The sequence below is a fragment of the Pelobates fuscus genome, chromosome 1 (assembly GCF_036172605.1).
Source record: "Pelobates fuscus isolate aPelFus1 chromosome 1, aPelFus1.pri, whole genome shotgun sequence".
Lineage (NCBI taxonomy): Eukaryota > Metazoa > Chordata > Amphibia > Anura > Pelobatidae > Pelobates > Pelobates fuscus.
Window position 1 is genome coordinate 15363772 of NC_086317.1, and position 16789 is coordinate 15380560.

Here is a 16789-nt window from a genome sequence, read left to right on the forward strand (position 1 = left end):
AATGGCATCGCTGTGCGTTCCGCCTGCTAAATGATGACCCAAACATTCGCCACATGTTATCAAGGCGAAAGCTGGCCAAAGGGAAGCAGTACGATTGATTGAAAGGGTGTTCAAATAATTCATTTTTCCTTCTTACGTCACGGAAATATATATAAACCTGAGGCCAGTAATAGAAACAGCATAATTGTTAAGGTCTTGTGAGGACAAAAAGACAAACCGTGCGCGCAGTGCCAGCGTTAACAATGTAAAGTTTGGCATTTATTAGATGCTAGTTTATGATTAAACCCCGTTATGGAGGAGCATGATAATGGCTCAAACGATATCGGATTAATGCTAAAAATGGTGGATTTACAGCCATTTATTTCATATTAACGAGATAATAAAATAAAATGCATGTTGTTGTTTGTGTTTTGCAAAGAAACAGGATGATAGACAGATCTCCAAGACCTTCCTCATAACGCCATTGGTTTTACAGAAAAAAAAAAGTGTATCCCTTTTTCCAGCCTGATTTTCTGTGATTTGCCATATCTGATGTAATGGAATTGCTCAGTAATAGCAAGGCACTTATGAAAGAAGGGTACTGTGGCTTTAAATGCATGCTACCATTCAGTTTCAGAAAAAACACATTCATCTTCTGTTTATATCAGGAAAAGCTTTAAACATTTGTATGTAAAACAGACACAATACAGCATTTTACAATATTAAATACCCTGTTACCCTCTGCTATAAAGGTATTTATTTCATGTTTCACTTCCCAATCTAGTCCCCTACATGCACAGTTTATCACATCCCATGCAGACCTATAGTTACGTAATATCTGTGAATGCATGTTTGTCAAGAGATATGTCTGTGTCTGTGTGAAGGCATGTGTGTGTGTCTGTGCGTTTGTATTGTGCATAGTGCATTTGTATGTGTGAATGTATATGTACACACGTGTATTATGTGTGCGAATACACATGTATGTGAGTGGTTGATGTGTAATCTGTGATTTATAATATGTGTAAGAGGTTATACACGTACACTTCGGGCAGAGAGAGCATCTGAAAGACAGACACTTTTTTACGGATCAGACAGACAGAAGACAGAGTCTATAGACAGACTGTCACGTATACAAATACTACAGATAGACAGACAGACAGGTATCAGACAGTCAGACATATAAACAGATACTGGAGACTGAATGTGTACACTATCAACCTGTTTATTTGTCTGTATATAGTGTGTGTGTGTATATTGATACTGTACACAGACCGTCAGATATACATTGTAGACATACAGACATACAGTTCCCCAGCAGTCAGTATACATAGCACTGTACATGTTTGCAAGCTGCCACACCCCCACATTGTTCCTTCTCTGAGTAATCATGGCACTGGCCCTGAACTTGGCATTATTCCACCTCTTTTTTGGAGGTGTCTTTGTTACGGAGATTCCCCGCCCCGCAGTCTGTAGTATTAGTGTCAAAAAGCAACAAAGAACCCAGATTAGAAGGGCAGAAACCATGTCTGCCGCTCAAGAAGTGTTCAGTAAAGGAGACACCGGAAGCATTGTACAGGGGCAGCAGTATACACTGTGTACAGCTAGTCTAAGTAGTGGGGGCGATTTAATCACTCTGGTTTGGCTGGTTGTTGGCTGAGGACAATAGGATTTGTAAAACAGTATCCGACACAGCTTGTTCACAGTAATTTAATTAACCATTTGAGTGCCAGAAGGAGAGGCATTTATTTATTGAAGAACATAACTCTCTGGAACTTTGTGAGTTAAAATGAAAGCACAGATGTGCCACTCTGATTTAACGTGCCAGCTTCCGAGGGTAGGGGCACAGGTGTACCAACCTGATTTAAACAGGCAGCTGGAGGGATAGATGTACGACTCAGATTTAAAGAGCCAGTTACGTGGGTGAATAGCTGTACTATTAAGATTTAAAAAGCCAGCTGGGAGAGAAGATCATTAGGGAGGGAGGGTGACAACTATACCACTCTAACGTACCAGTTGAGTGGGCATCGCTGCGCCCCTGTGCTTTAAAGACCCACGGAAGTCAGTTAACCCAAACTGGATTAATCCGATCCATGCAGAGATATGAAACGATAAACCCCAGAATTCGCGGGACACACAATGTATTCATATAGGCAGTAAGTATGCGAGGAATGTCACCTCGCGTCCACATCAATAAAGCTTTGTAATATTTGCAAATTGCCAGGTAAGACGAGGAAGAAATGTTGTCCTTACCTTGCCTTGGGTACTGCGAGGGTCTGAATCAGCGCTGCTTGCTAACACTGCTTCCCCGTGCTACAGAGGAGAGATGATGATATTTACATTTAGTCTGTGTACATGGGACACATCGCCTTTTCATAACATTTGAATGACTAGATATGGATTTGGGTGTGGGAGGCACAAACCTATGTGTATATATATCAACATACATTCAGCTGGCAGAGGGAGGCCAAACAAAGCGCGGAGTGAGACGAGATCTAAACTTCTCATGAAGTACTCGTGCAGAGGATACCGGGCGAATTTGCATGTACAAACTGGAAGGAATTTATTTAATCTATTTGTGGTGATTAGCACGGTACACTTTATAATTTGGTTCCATCAAGGCTGCTCACTCGGAGCCGGGTGACCAGAATTTGTTTTTTAACAAAATGGAGATGGTGTGGGGGGGGAGGGAGGGGGTCTTTAACTCTTTGAGTGCCAGGAAACTCATTGTAAAGCTCAAAATGGGGTTTACTTACTAAACAGTGAGTTGCAGTGAGTTGCTTCCCTCACACATTGAGGTGGGTTTTTGGTTTTACAGGAAGCAGCGCCAATCTAAATGCTGTGACCGTGGGGGGGTGGGAGGGGGGGTGAGGTCTTTAAATGATTTTTATTTACAATATCCAGTATAACATGATGGATGCCTGTCTGTATTCTCTTATCCACGTGCTGAGTACGTTGCGAGACCAAACACAATAACATTCACCAAACATTTCTGCAAACTCAGTAATTACTGTTGTGCATCACTACAGAACTCATGTAGAATCCTCCTTGGGTACACTCCTTAAAAATAATAATAAAAAGAATCATGTTTCTACGATTCTCCCAGAATCCCCACTCCAAATGCAAATAAGTAGAACCAGACAATCATCTTGCATTTCTGCATTCTCCCTTAGTAATGGCGCACACTTTAAAGAGATACTCCAAGCACTATAGTGGTTATAGTTGCAGGTGTGCCTTGGTGCCCCCACCCATCGTAAGGAGTCAATTAAGAATGTTTGACTTCTTATCTGGAGTCTGCCAGGTAACAATCCACGCTCCCACTACTTCAAACAATGGCCTGGAAGACTCCATAACTACTGTAGTGTGCTATAGTGGAGTGTTCATTTAAAACACAGCTTTTAAAATGAAAGCATGGGTAGTGATCCAGGTGGAACAACGACCAGGCAAACAGCCGTGGACTGTGCAGATTCACCATGACGCTGGTGTTGGTCAGGTACTGAAGCCTTCCTGCCTGCAGGTAGCTAAGCACTAAATAGACTTCAGCTCCTGCACCGTGTTGATGAGACGCCAAAGGTTAAACTGCACAGTCTATGGCTGGTTTCTCAACCATTTGGATCACATGTTTTCCAATAAGTTGGTATATATTAATATAGAATCCCAAAGGTTACAGGGACACTAAAGGCATCCCAACCATTTCATCTCAGTGTCCTTCTCATTTTACCCTGTATTTGCAAACACTGCGGTTTCAGAGACAATGCAATGTTGGCATAGCAGTGCTAAGTCTGCCTCTAGTGGTGTTCTACCAGACAGCCACTAGAGGTGCTTCCTGCTGTTTCCCGTAGTTTGACTCTGTGAAAACACTCTGCATGAGAACATATCGTCCATAGGAAAGCACTAAGTCAATACTTTGCTGTGGGGAAGTCCTAACGCGCACGTATCGACCGCCATGCATTGCGCATTAGGTTCCTGCTCTGCACTGACGGCGGAGACGGAGTTGGAATAAGATAAATGAGAAAAGGGGTTTTCAATCCTTTAATTACTGCATGTTGGGGTGGGGAGGCTGAGGAACACTATAGTTTAAGGAATGTAGCTTTGTATTTACGACACTATAGTGATCCTATAACAGCACTAGGTAGTAAAAAAAAAATCACTTTAATTGTGGTCTAAATCTGCATCAAAACAAAGCAATCTTTCACATTTAAAATTTAAAGTTAAAAACAAAACCCCAGTCTCTCCAACTGCCACGATTAAATTCCCAAATCACGAACAAGGATTTGCTAGTCCCAGCGGCACTGAAGAGGTTAATCCAGTGTGGAGGTTGCTTCATTCATTAGCAATTACCATTACCTTCCTTATTTACAGTGGCTCCTGCACAGGGACACAGGGTCAGGGCATGGCACAATGCACATTACCGTCACAGAAACACAGTCTGAACTTCGGGGTGAAAAGGATTGATACAAACAGTGCAGAGGGGTTTTTTGGTGGGGAGGGGGGCGCTGTATTTTTTTTTTTTAATAACAAAAACCGCAGGTTTCATCAGCCGAGGGAAACTGCAGGGGATGTCTAATTACTTTCTGTGGAGTCGTGAGCATGATGTCAGCATATATGAATTAGAAAGTGATTTTAGAGGAATAAAGCATCTGAAAGGCCCCTTAGAATCCATGCAGCTCGCTTTGCCTGTGTCCGTTTGTCCAGACTCATGGTTATTCATCTGGCTGTCAACTTTGTGCCAAGTTTCTGTGTAGGCAACCCAAAAAAAAAAATCTGAAAAGCAGGTCTAAGAATAAAGGAATACGGACAAATGAAAGCTTACAGCGCGACGGGCGAGAGTCCAGCCAACCTGCGATAAGTTTTTTTTTTTAAAATAGCCTTCCATCAATCTTCCATTTTTCAATTAAAGGTAGAGAAAAGGCCCAGACAGAGAATGTGATATTTATATTAAACTATACGGGAGAATATGTGCAGGCCACTGAAAGGTCCCATGCTCTCAGAATGTTGTCCAAATGGCAAAAACGATAAAAAACATCGATTTCACAAACACAAACTCTCTACTGCACTCGCTTAGGTCGGATCCCAAACCTGAGCTGCGGGTTGTGGAAAACGTATTCGTATTACAATATTTCAACCAGATGCTTAAATAGCACCACTGATGGGACTCACCATCTTAAAAGGGGAGTGTCATTCCAGAGTTCCTATGCACCAGATCACAGGCAGACCTGCAAGTCTACTAGTCAGGACTATGTAGCTACAGCCTTGTAGCTTACAACAGGACTATGTAGCTTACAACATTGTAAGTGACCCTATTTAGGAGAGACAGTCCCTATCTGGGTTCTCTGTCCCTCTTTTTTCTGAGCTCCATATTGTTGGTGCGTCTGCGTGTGTAACAGAGCTCCACAGCAATAATACTCCCAGTAATGTGTCTGAGTGTGTAACAGAGCTCCACAGCAATAACACTCCCAGTAATGTGTCTGAGTGTGTAACAGAGCTCCACAGCAATAATACTCCCAGTAATGTCTCTGAGTGTGTAACAGAGCTCCACAGCAATAATACCCCCAGTAATGTGTCTGAGCGTATAACAGAGCTCCACAGCAATAACACTCCCAGTAATGTGTCTGAGTGTGTAACAGAGCTCCACAGCAATAATACTCCCAGTAATGTCTCTGAGTGTGTAACAGAGCTCCACAGCAATAATACTCCCAGTAATGTGACTGAGTGTGTAACAGAGCTCCACAGCAATAATACTCCCAGTAATGTGACTGAGTGTATAACAGAGCTCCACAGCAATAATACTCCCAGTAATGTGACTGAGTGTATAACAGAGCTCCACAGCAATAATACTCCCAGTAATGTGTCTGAGTGTGTAACAGAGCTCCACAGCAATAATACTCCCAGTAATGTGTCTGAGTGTATAACAGAGCTCCACAGCAATAATACTCCCAGTAATGTGTCTGAGTGTGTAACAGAGCTCCACAGCAATAATACTCCCAGTAATGTGTCTGAGTGTATAACAGAGCTCCACAGCAATAATACCCCCAGTAATATGTCTTTAAACTACAATAAATGTGTTTAGAACTCAGTCTGTGTAAATAAGATACATTGTTATTCTTTTAAATTACATTTTTTTAGTTGTTTCAATTATTAGTAAGTCACCTAAAATGTCAGAATAGCCCCGCCTCTGGCTACACCCCCACTCACAACCTTAAAATGAAATAGTCCCTTTGAAATCCATTTCAAATTCTATGAAGCCCTTCGATATGGGTGTAAATAGATTGGAATAACTAGAGTATCCGTGAACGTATTCCCACAGGCGCTTGTTCTGCACTTTCTAAGGCCTAAGGACTGTTCCAGTAATTTGGGGACAGTTATCAGGCATGAGAGGAAAAAAAAAATCTTAAAATACAGCTGTAAAATTGTAAGAAATAACGACTATATGTTATATTGGGTGCATTGACGGTAAATGGATGAATTTCAATTTATTTTGCATTCGATTTGATGGCTCAGTAATGATTAAAGATTAAAGCCTTTTGTATGAATATGTCTGTGTATGATTCATATAGGTTTGTTTGTTTTATCTTCAGAATTGAGATAAAAAGTAAATCCTGGTCAGTGATGGGGTAGGAACTATTTAACTTTTACAAATATATTAAAATGTCGGTAAATATACTTTATTAACCCATATTTTAATGTGATATTTTATACATTTTAAAGGGGAATTTACACCCTCAAAAAGTAAAATCACAAGTACGAATTCACAAACTGGTTAAAATCCAACAGTTTGTATTCATCCCATGAGACATTACAATAAGAAAATATGAAAAAAGCTGAACCTCTGAGTGTAAAGTACACGACAGTGAATTAGATAAACCTCCCATTGGGAGAATGAAAGCTGTTAGATTTTAGACAGTTTGGGAGTTAGTATTGTTATAGCAGTGAGACCCTTTTTATAAATGAAGTGTTCTGTCATTTTCCAGTAAAGGTTTCTAAAGCCATAGCTGACAAATGAGTGGGATGTATCACGATTCATAGTGAGTATTTTGTGGTGATTGGTTTTGAACTAAACCTTCAAATAGAAAACTGAAAGCCACCTATAACTTGGGTTAACATTTTTCAATGCGATGCTCCAATTTCTTTTAAATGTAAATTAAAGATTGACACAACAAACCAGTTCAGTCCTTTTGAATTGTCACAGTCATGGCACAAATTGCAAAGGAGGAGAAACGTAAACATTGTTTCATTTCTCCTCTTCTCCAGCTCTCCAGCCCTTGGCATTGTATGAGCATGGTGATGTCCTCACAGTCCTTGGCATTGTATGAGCATGGTGATGTCCTCACAGTCCTTGGCATTGTAGAAGCATAGTGATGCCCTCACAGTCCTTGACAATGTAGGAACATGGTGATGCCCTCACAGCCATTGGCATTGTAGAAGCATGGAGTTGTCCTCACAGTCCTTGGCATTGTAGGAACATGGTGATGCCCTCACAGCCCTTGGCATTGTAGGAGCATGGTGATGCCCTCACAGCCCTTGGCATTGTAGGAGCACGGTGATGTCCTCACAGCCATTGGCATTGTAGAAGCATGGAGTTGTCCTCACAGTCCTTGGCATTGTAGGAACATGGTGATGCCCTCACAGCCCTTGGCATTGTAGGAGCATGGTGATGCCCTCACAGTCCTTGACAATGTAGGAACATGGTGATGCCCTCACAGCCCTTGGCATTGTAGGAGCATGGTGATGTCCTCACAGCCTTTGGCATTGTAGGAACATGGTGATGCCCTCACAGCCTTTGGCATTGTAGGAGCATGGAGTTGTCCTCACAGTCCTTGGCATTGTAGGAACATGGTGATGCCCTCACAGCCCTTGGCATTGTAGGAGCATGGTGATGCCCTCACAGTCCTTGACAATGTAGGAACATGGTGATGCCCTCACAGCCCTTGGCATTGTAGGAGCATGGTGATGTCCTCACAGCCTTTGGCATTGTAGGAACATGGTGATGCCCTCACAGCCTTTGGCATTGTAGGAGCATGGTGATGCCCTCACAGCCCTTGGCATTGTAGGAGCATGGTGATGTCCTCACAGTCCTTGGCATTGTAGGAGCATGGTGATGCCCTCACAGCCCTTGGCATTGTAGGAGCATGGTGATGCCCTCACAGCCCTTGGCATTGTAGGAGCATGGTGATGCCCTCACAGCCCTTGGCATTGTAGGAGCATGGTGATGCCCTCACAGCCCTTGGCATTGTAGGAGCATGGTGATGCCCTCACAGCCCTTGGCATTGTAGGAGCATGGTGATGCCCTCACAGCCCTTGGCATTGTAGGAGCATGGTGATGTCCTCACAGCCCTTGGCATTGTAGGAGCATGGTGATGCCCTCACAGCCCTTGGCATTGTAGGAGCATGGTGATGCCCTCACAGCCCTTGGCATTGTAGGAGCATGGTGATGTCCTCACAGTCCTTGGCATTGTAGGAGCATGGTGATGCCCTCACAGCCCTTGGCATTGTAGGAGCATGGTGATGCCCTCACAGCCCTTGGCATTGTAGGAGCATGGTGATGCCCTCACAGCCCTTGGCATTGAGCAAGACATAAACTTCAGGCAAGCGATTTTGAAGGCACAATGTTAATGACTTTGCTCTGATTAAGCTGGTAATATATATTTTAAAGCATTCTTATAACTGATTATTTTAGATCCTGAGATAATTTGTAATGATGTCTACATGCCACACCTCTGTATGTGAGCCTTCATAGCAGGTATTAACCCCTTAAAGACCAGTGGCATTCTTTGGTGACATTCCATGCTGGTCCCTAAAGCCCCTATGCATGCATGGATTGTCCTGCTAATTGGAGACTGTCAGCCTTGCAGTCATTAGATAAGGATAAACCCTTTGTCGATAGGATCCATAATAATCACATTGTAATCACATTGTATGATAGCACTGTTGTAGACCTGCAGGCTGGGAAAGCGTCATGAAAGTTGTAATCCTGCAGTAGCTAGGACTATCAGTTAACCATTGCTGACCCAGCCCATCGTTGGCCATTAAGAAGTTAAGGGTATAAGTTAAATAAACGGGGAGATGAGCAATATAAGCCCCCAGTGCCAGCTTGCCACGTGCTTATTAACATGCACGGATCACAACCAGCAATGCCCATGGCAGCATCTCATTGGCATGCCGTGCTGCAAACAATAAAGGGCGCAGAACTCGTGATCTACAAATCTGACTTGATTGATAATGTGATTACATGGGGATGGATGTAATGTGAGCCATTAGTGCCATGTTTCTAATCACAATTCGCCCATATTAGAACACCCCTCTGCATCTCCAGCAGAGTTCGATGAATAGAAGATAAATAGGCACACATCACAGGCAATTATCATTTAATCTTCCCATCCCAGACACAGTAAATAAGAATATACCAAATGCAGAGTTCAGATCGGCTGGAATGGGGGAAATGGCGTACAGGGAATCAATTCAGCCCAAGATCCAAACTAAGGGGACGCTCCGTCTGGGGCTGAATCCTTCTTCACTTTTGATGCATTAGTGGCTCATTACGTCGTTCCAACTAGGGATGAGTCATTGGTGGAGTGGACATCGGACTTCTTTTTTATCAGCTGCCCAGTAATGATCTAATTTGGAGCATATCGTAACCATATAAACAGCGCGCTCAGAATATACAGCTTTCATATTTTAGGGCCAGCTATTCTTTTTTTTAAGGTCAATGATAGTAAGGGAAGCTGTTAATTCTTTGGAATAAAATCTTAAAAATAACCTATAAATTAATCATCATAGAATAATCAGCTTTTATGTGATATTCCATTTTCCTTTAAATGTATACAGATTTAACAAATGACATCACAATCCAGTTCTATCATGGCACAACCAAGGCACACATTCACTCCGCCCCTCTGTGCTCTCTAGGACTGTGAGGTGCAAAGGGCCCGGCATATTACAATAATTGACAGGGAGCCAAGGTGGAGGCTCCAGTGTAGAGCAATGCGCTCTGTGGTTTGTTACATTTAATTTTGCAGACCTCACAAACACATTTTTATTAAACATAGGGGATATAGAAATATTTTAAAAACGACAGACAGTTCCCATATAAAATAATTCCAACTGTTCTTATTATCTTGAAGTAAATCCTAGAAGGGGCTTTGATGATGACTGTCTGACAATATTGAGACTAAAATAAGTGTAATCCAGGCACTCAAGGTCTCTTATAAAGCAGCTTTATTAGAACAGAACAGAGGCAACGTTTCGACCCACAAAGAGGTCTTTGTTTAGCTTAACAACGACCTCTTTGCGGGTTGAAGCTTTTCAAGTGACCTCGAGTGCCACGACCACACTCATTTTTACTTTGTGAATAGGGGTTGCAAGCTCCAGGTCTGGTTGCAACAAGGTCCATCCTCATTTGTGTGCAGATTCATCCTTTTCTTGTGAATCGCTCAATATAGAGAATTAAACAGACACTTAAACTGAAAGGGTATCCCCTCACACTTCATGTTAGCCGGGGTGGGGAGTTAATGTGATTGGATGGACATCACACACATGTGAGGGTGGAATGAACACCGTTCATCTCTCTTTCAAAGCCTACAGCGTACTGGGTGTAGATATAGAAAGTAGCCCAGGGTTTCATTCTGGTTAATAGAGAATCTTCAGGTACTATATTAAAATGTCATTTTGCTTTGTACCACTAGATCAGACGTGCCCAAAAGGTAGATCCCCAGATGTTTTAAAACAACAGCTTCCATGATAATATGTCATTCTAAAGGCATGCAAAGCATCATGGGAATTGTAGTTCTACAACAACTGGGGATCTACCTTTTGGGCACCCCTGCACTAGATCCAGGACAATTCAAAAGGAGATTTTAATATACAATCCAAAATTAAGCTGACAAAAACAGCTTTTAGTGTGTGCTCTCCCAATTGTATTTTACATTCTGCATTGTAATTCTACAGCAACTACCCTCATTATACCTCGTACATTCGTTCCTTTTTGCTGGGTACCACGGTGGACAAAAATATATTACCATTACCATTACTACATCCGTTGGGCCAACACCCATGGTATATAAACAACATAAAATGATCTAAAAGAAACACTATGTGCACCCAGACCACTGTCTAAATAAGATGGATGTGAAATACAACAGTGACGAACAAGTAACATATAATCTCGAAGGACTTTGATTTTGAGAGTAGAATTGCAAATCTTTAATAAAGTCAGTTATCAAGGACAAACAGTCCCTTCTTTCAGATATCCTGCGTTTTCGTTTGCTTAAAATCTGCCCTGTAGCTAATTAGCTTTCCAGTTGGAGTACGGGAGTTTGCTACAGACTTTCAAATCTACTATCGATATCACAGTCCTTTGGGATTAAAGGTTGCTGGAACCATGTTATTTCACATACATTTTACATATAGGTATCGTTTTATATATACACCGTTCACCATTTTAATATACCCACCAACACCATTCTTTTTTGTTTTCGCACATTTTCCTTTATGGTTTGACAGTTTTACCAGGAGTGTTGGTGTAGGTTTTATACAATTATTTTGAGTTAAGACATCACTCAAACTGAATGCTTGGTCGTATAGGGAGAGGGATTAGCAGTAGAAAGAGGGAAGTGCTCATGCCATTGTACAGAACACTGGTGAGACCTCACTTGGAGTATTGTACGCAGTACTGGAGACCGTATCTACAGGAGAATATTGATACTTTAGAGAGAGTTCAGAGAAGGGCTACTAAACTGGTTCATGGATTGCTGGATAAAACTTACCAGGAAAGGTTAAAGGATCTTAACATGTATAGCTTGGAGGAAAGACGAGACAGGGGGGATATGATAGAAACATTTAAATACATAAAGGGAATCAACACAGTAAAGGAGGAGACTATATTTAAAAGAAGAAAAACTACCACAACAAGAGGACATAGTCTTAAATTAGAGGGACAAAGGTTTAAAAATAATATCAGGAAGTATTACTTTACTGAGAGGGTAGTGGATGCATGGATTAGCCTTCCAGCTGAAGTGGTAGAGGTTAACACAGTGAGGGAGTTTAAGCATGCGTGGGATAGGCATAAGGCCTAAAATTTCTCAGAACCGCCTCGCCACTCCCCCACTCACACCCAGAAAAGCCCTGCACCTGGCCATGCCCCCACCCAACCCCATCTCTAAAATTAAAGAGTCAAGAATTAAATGTCAGGAGGTATGCGTTCATAAGGGAAAGGATTGGATTGGCTGAGATAATTGATGATCTCAGTCAAGGAGCTGGGGCCAGCCACGAATAGTTTTTTTTTTTCCCTGGAGGTGGAGGCCAGTGATCTAAATGCCCACCATGGCACTATAACATTAGAAATACACATTTGTGTTCCTTTAAACAGCAGCTGGTGGCAAGAGATAACATTCTACAACTAGAAAGGGTTTAGTCATTGTGAGAAATGACAGATATTTTGCCAGTGTATGAAAGCACCATAACCGGCTGTAAAAGTATTAGTGTTTGGAGTGCCCTGGCGGTGTCCCAAGGTAAGACGTCAAACCATTTTAGCAGACTCTGACAACTTACCCGTGCCGCATTCAATCTTACCCAACAGGAGAAGCCATATTGTTCTGTAGCGTAAAGCATGGCTGATGCAGGACTCTTGGCTGAGAGGAGTCAGTGGACCCCCTCAGCACAGTTCTACCAGCTACACTCTAGAAAAGATAGCATTTTACTAAATTTAAGCTACAAAAGCCAAATTGTGGCTATTACTGATTTATCCAAAGCAAAACTGTTTGCTAAATTTTGTAATTAAGTTTTCAATTCATTATAGTTGTGTGTTAAGTGAACAAGCCGAGTCAGAACTCTCACACACAGCAACAACATGTTTACATCCGACATGTCAAAATTACAAACAGCTGTTTGCAAGTATAGAACATTTTGTACAATGTCATCAAAGCATAGCTATGGATGGAACTTTATAAAAAATTGTCTACATTTAAAGTGGTATTTCTTCATTACATGAAGTCCAGTTAAATTACCCATTCTCCTCCCTGGTAGAACTTGGTGGTGTGCTTTTAGAACACAGTCACTATTTGCAGTACACAGAGATGTGGTATGACAACATAATTCAAAAATCTAGTCTAAAGTTTTTTAAACTGTATGGAAGGATTTACAAAGCAATTATTAAATCTCTCTGCTGGATCCATTGCCCTTAACAAACATATTTGTTTACTTCCCTTAACAACCAGTTCCATCACACTGCAATATAGATCGTGAGATAGAAATAAATCACGTTTGGACCTCACAGGTAATGCAGGAAGGAATGACTGGGATTTTCTGGAGGTCAATCTCTACATTTGGGATACATTGTATGTTTATGTTGACAGTCTGCTGCTCTTGGTGAGAGGAAGCTATGAGGTTGGAAGATATCACAAACCAGGACTTCCACATACTGGTGGAAATTGGTGAGAATAGTAATCTACGAGGAGGTACTTTGTTGGAATAAGTCAGTACTTAAAATATCACTCATAAATGGTAACCTAAAAACAAATATCCTGTTTCCCCCGAAAACAAGACATCCCTCGAAAATGAGCCCTAGTTTATTTTCAGGGGATTCTCGTAATATAAGCCCAACCCCAAAAATAAGCCCAAGTCGCTAGTCCGCTACTCTTTGTTCGGGGAATTTTCAACGCACATAGATTTGTGGGATTCCATTCGTGAGTAAGCTAGTCTATGTTCGGGCAAGTTTTCCTGAACATCGATTCACAGGATTCTATGCGCTAGTAAACTAGTCTTTGCTTGGTGGAATTCCCCCGAATGTAGACCTGCTTTCTAGCACATGCTTGCTACCGTTTTCCCCCAAAATAAGACATGCCCCCAAAAATAAGCCCGAATGCGTTTTTCAGAGAAAAATGTATGTAAGACCCAGTCTTATTTTCGGGGAAAGACAGTACTAGAAGCAGAATTGGTGTCTAACATTATTGGAAGAACATCATGATTTATCGAGCATCACTGAAACCTGTTGGAAATATCAGTTTATTTAACTGTGAATATACCTTTGAAATTACAAATAGTAAGGAGTTACTGAGCATGTCGAGAATAGGAAAAGTCTAAACCCTTTTTATTTCTCCTGTATGTACTAATGAAGAGCTGAACGTCACTGTTTGCAAATTAATGTTACAGAAATCTTAGAGGAAACCCTGGAGGACACTGATGATTGGCTGACACACGACACTCTAAGTAAAGTTAAGCCCCGGGGCCAGATAGCATAGACACAGGACTAGACAGAAAGCTAGGATGGTGTAAGTGTGATTATTAGTTTATACCTTCAAGGAAACTTTTTATACTGTCATAGTGCCAGGAGATTAGTTTGGCATAGTTATGGTGCCCATTCATACAAAGGGATCAAAATAACACGTTATACACCTGTTGGCGTGACATCTCTGAAGATATTAAATTATTTAACCCCTTAAGGACACATGACATGTGTGACATGTCATGATTCCCTTTTATTCCAGAAGTTTGGCCCTTAAGGGGTTACATTTGTATTAAAGCAGGACTTGCACTATCCTATAGCTACTAAAATATATCCATGGCTTGTATGTTTTTTATGTATTCTAGAAAAATATAAATTCCTCTTTATGGGTTAATATTGAAAAATCCATTTTAATAAGGTTATTCCCTATGACTATTGACAAGAACTGACAATTGTAATTTAGGCAAACTTGGAAAATTCTCCATTTTTGGTTCTTCTCCAATTTGGCTATTTTGTTTATAAAATGTGCCAGTCCTCCAATAATTCTCCATAATTAACACATTAGCGATTACATTCTAAATGGTTTCCATAAACGATAGATTGTGTCAATCAAGTGAATTTGCATTATATGAGGACGTCGGTAAACACAGAGAACAGTAATGTGCAGTTGATATTATTTATTTAGATTTGGTTGAAGCGTTCAAACAAAAGGTTACACAGATCAAACTGCAAATGGATACATTTATGGAGAAATGTTTGCTCTTGTATTGAAAACAGGATTAAAGATGGAGTTTACACGGTTGCTGTTAAAAGAACAGAATCAGGCTTCACAATATAAAGGGGAAATGACAAATCTAGCTATGAAGAAACACTACCAGAAATTCAATTGTAACATTTTAAACAGTACGTTAACATTATCCAAATACATACAAGACCTGTTTTTGTTTCAGGAGCCCTATAGGGTCAGGAACACAAACATGTATCCCTGACCCTGTAGTGTTAAAACCACTATCTAGCCCCACGGGACCGCTTGCCCCCTAAATATAGTAAAATCGTACTTCTATTTAAGGCTGCAGCTGCTGACTCTGCCCCTGATCTGCCTGCTTGGCTGACATCATTAGAAGGGATTATCTGAGCCAATCACAATGCGTTGCTAAGACTGTCAAGGAGGCAGATCAGGGGCAGAGCCAGCACAAGTCAAACACAGCCTTGGCCAATCGGTGTCTGCATGCAGAGGGTGGAGAGACTGAATGTCAGTCACAATGTGCAGCAGAAACTGGCACTTTTAAAATGAACCTCGTTACACCCCTCACACAACTGGTCCTGTTACTTCCTGGTTTGTTTAGCTCAGTGGAGATAAACTCAAGAGGCAGCAATTACCCAGAGGCTGCAAAGATTTTCATTGGCTTGCATTGGGAAGTCTGTGATTGGACAGCCACAGAAGGTCTGGGTGGGGTTAGAAGGGATGGGGTTGCAAATGTTGCAGATAAGAGATCTGCAGCTTTTGCAAGCTGTTTTTATAAATAGTCCAAATGGAAAATGCTTAATTAAATGAAAGCATGTTTTCATTGGGGATATATCTACTAAATAGTGATGCTCTTTATTTTTATTGTTTATTTGGGCAGTAGAGAGTTGCATCAACTACTAGTGAGTGTCTAGTTAGGGTGTGTTTGTGTGTGTGTCTTTGTGTGTGTGTGTGGGTGTGTGTGTGTGAGAGAGAGAGAGAGAGAAAGAGAGAGAGAGAGAGAGAGAGAGAGAGAGAGAGAGAGAGAGAAATACAGAGAATATGACTAGCTGGATATGAACATTTTGTGGAGTGTGTCTATAATAAATCATGAACCGTGGGAAATTTGTTTTGCTCTGTTTATGCCTTTTCAGGAGTCATATCTAACTTCCAAATATTAGGAGGTTTGGGGTATAGATGGGAGGGGCAGTACCTGTGAAGGAATGTACGTCACAGGTGGTCATGGTAGCTTAAAGGAAGCATGTCAACCTGAGGAGCAAGAGCGTCAATTTAATATATTTGGATAATGTTTTCAAATTATTCATTAGTTTTGGATAAGCTTTTAAGATATATTTTTTTAAATATTAAAATCTCAAAAATATATATTATATATGGAAAAACACATCAATATATATAAAAAAAGAAAAAATATTTAATTAAAGGTTAATCCCAAAATATTAAATCGAGACAAGAGACAAACCATCCAGCCGCGCTGGCCCATACACACACTGGGTGGAGTTTAATCGCGGGCTCACAATTTGTATCACAAGACATTTTTCTGATGTCCCTAGAAGTGACTTACCAACTGCAAACGTTATTTGGAAGAATGACCTTTACGAAAATTCTTTACATTTACATAATTTATTTAAAAAGCAAACAAACAAACGCAATGAAATAATGAATTCTATTTCCTCAAAAACGAAAACTAGTTTTGTTTTTGTCCTTGTGCTATACTTTCCCTTTGATGGAAGAATGAAACGTTGTGCTTCGGACGGCTCGTAAGTGGTTATAGTATTCAAGAGAATGAAATAATGACAATGACAAGCATTGTTTTAAACAGATTAAGGTAGAATTCAGGTATTGTACCATCA

At 41.0% G+C, this 16789-nt stretch overlaps 1 protein-coding gene across 1 annotated transcript in view; it reads right to left on the reverse strand.

The window, feature by feature from the left end:
• ZBTB20 (zinc finger and BTB domain containing 20) overlaps positions 1–16789 on the reverse strand; it is a 778251-nt gene that overhangs the window by 592017 nt on the left and 169445 nt on the right. The window contains exon 2 of the mRNA XM_063442031.1: positions 2230–2289. The gene's annotated coding sequence lies outside the window, so the exon portion shown is untranslated. The remainder of the gene's footprint in view (positions 1–2229; positions 2290–16789) is intronic.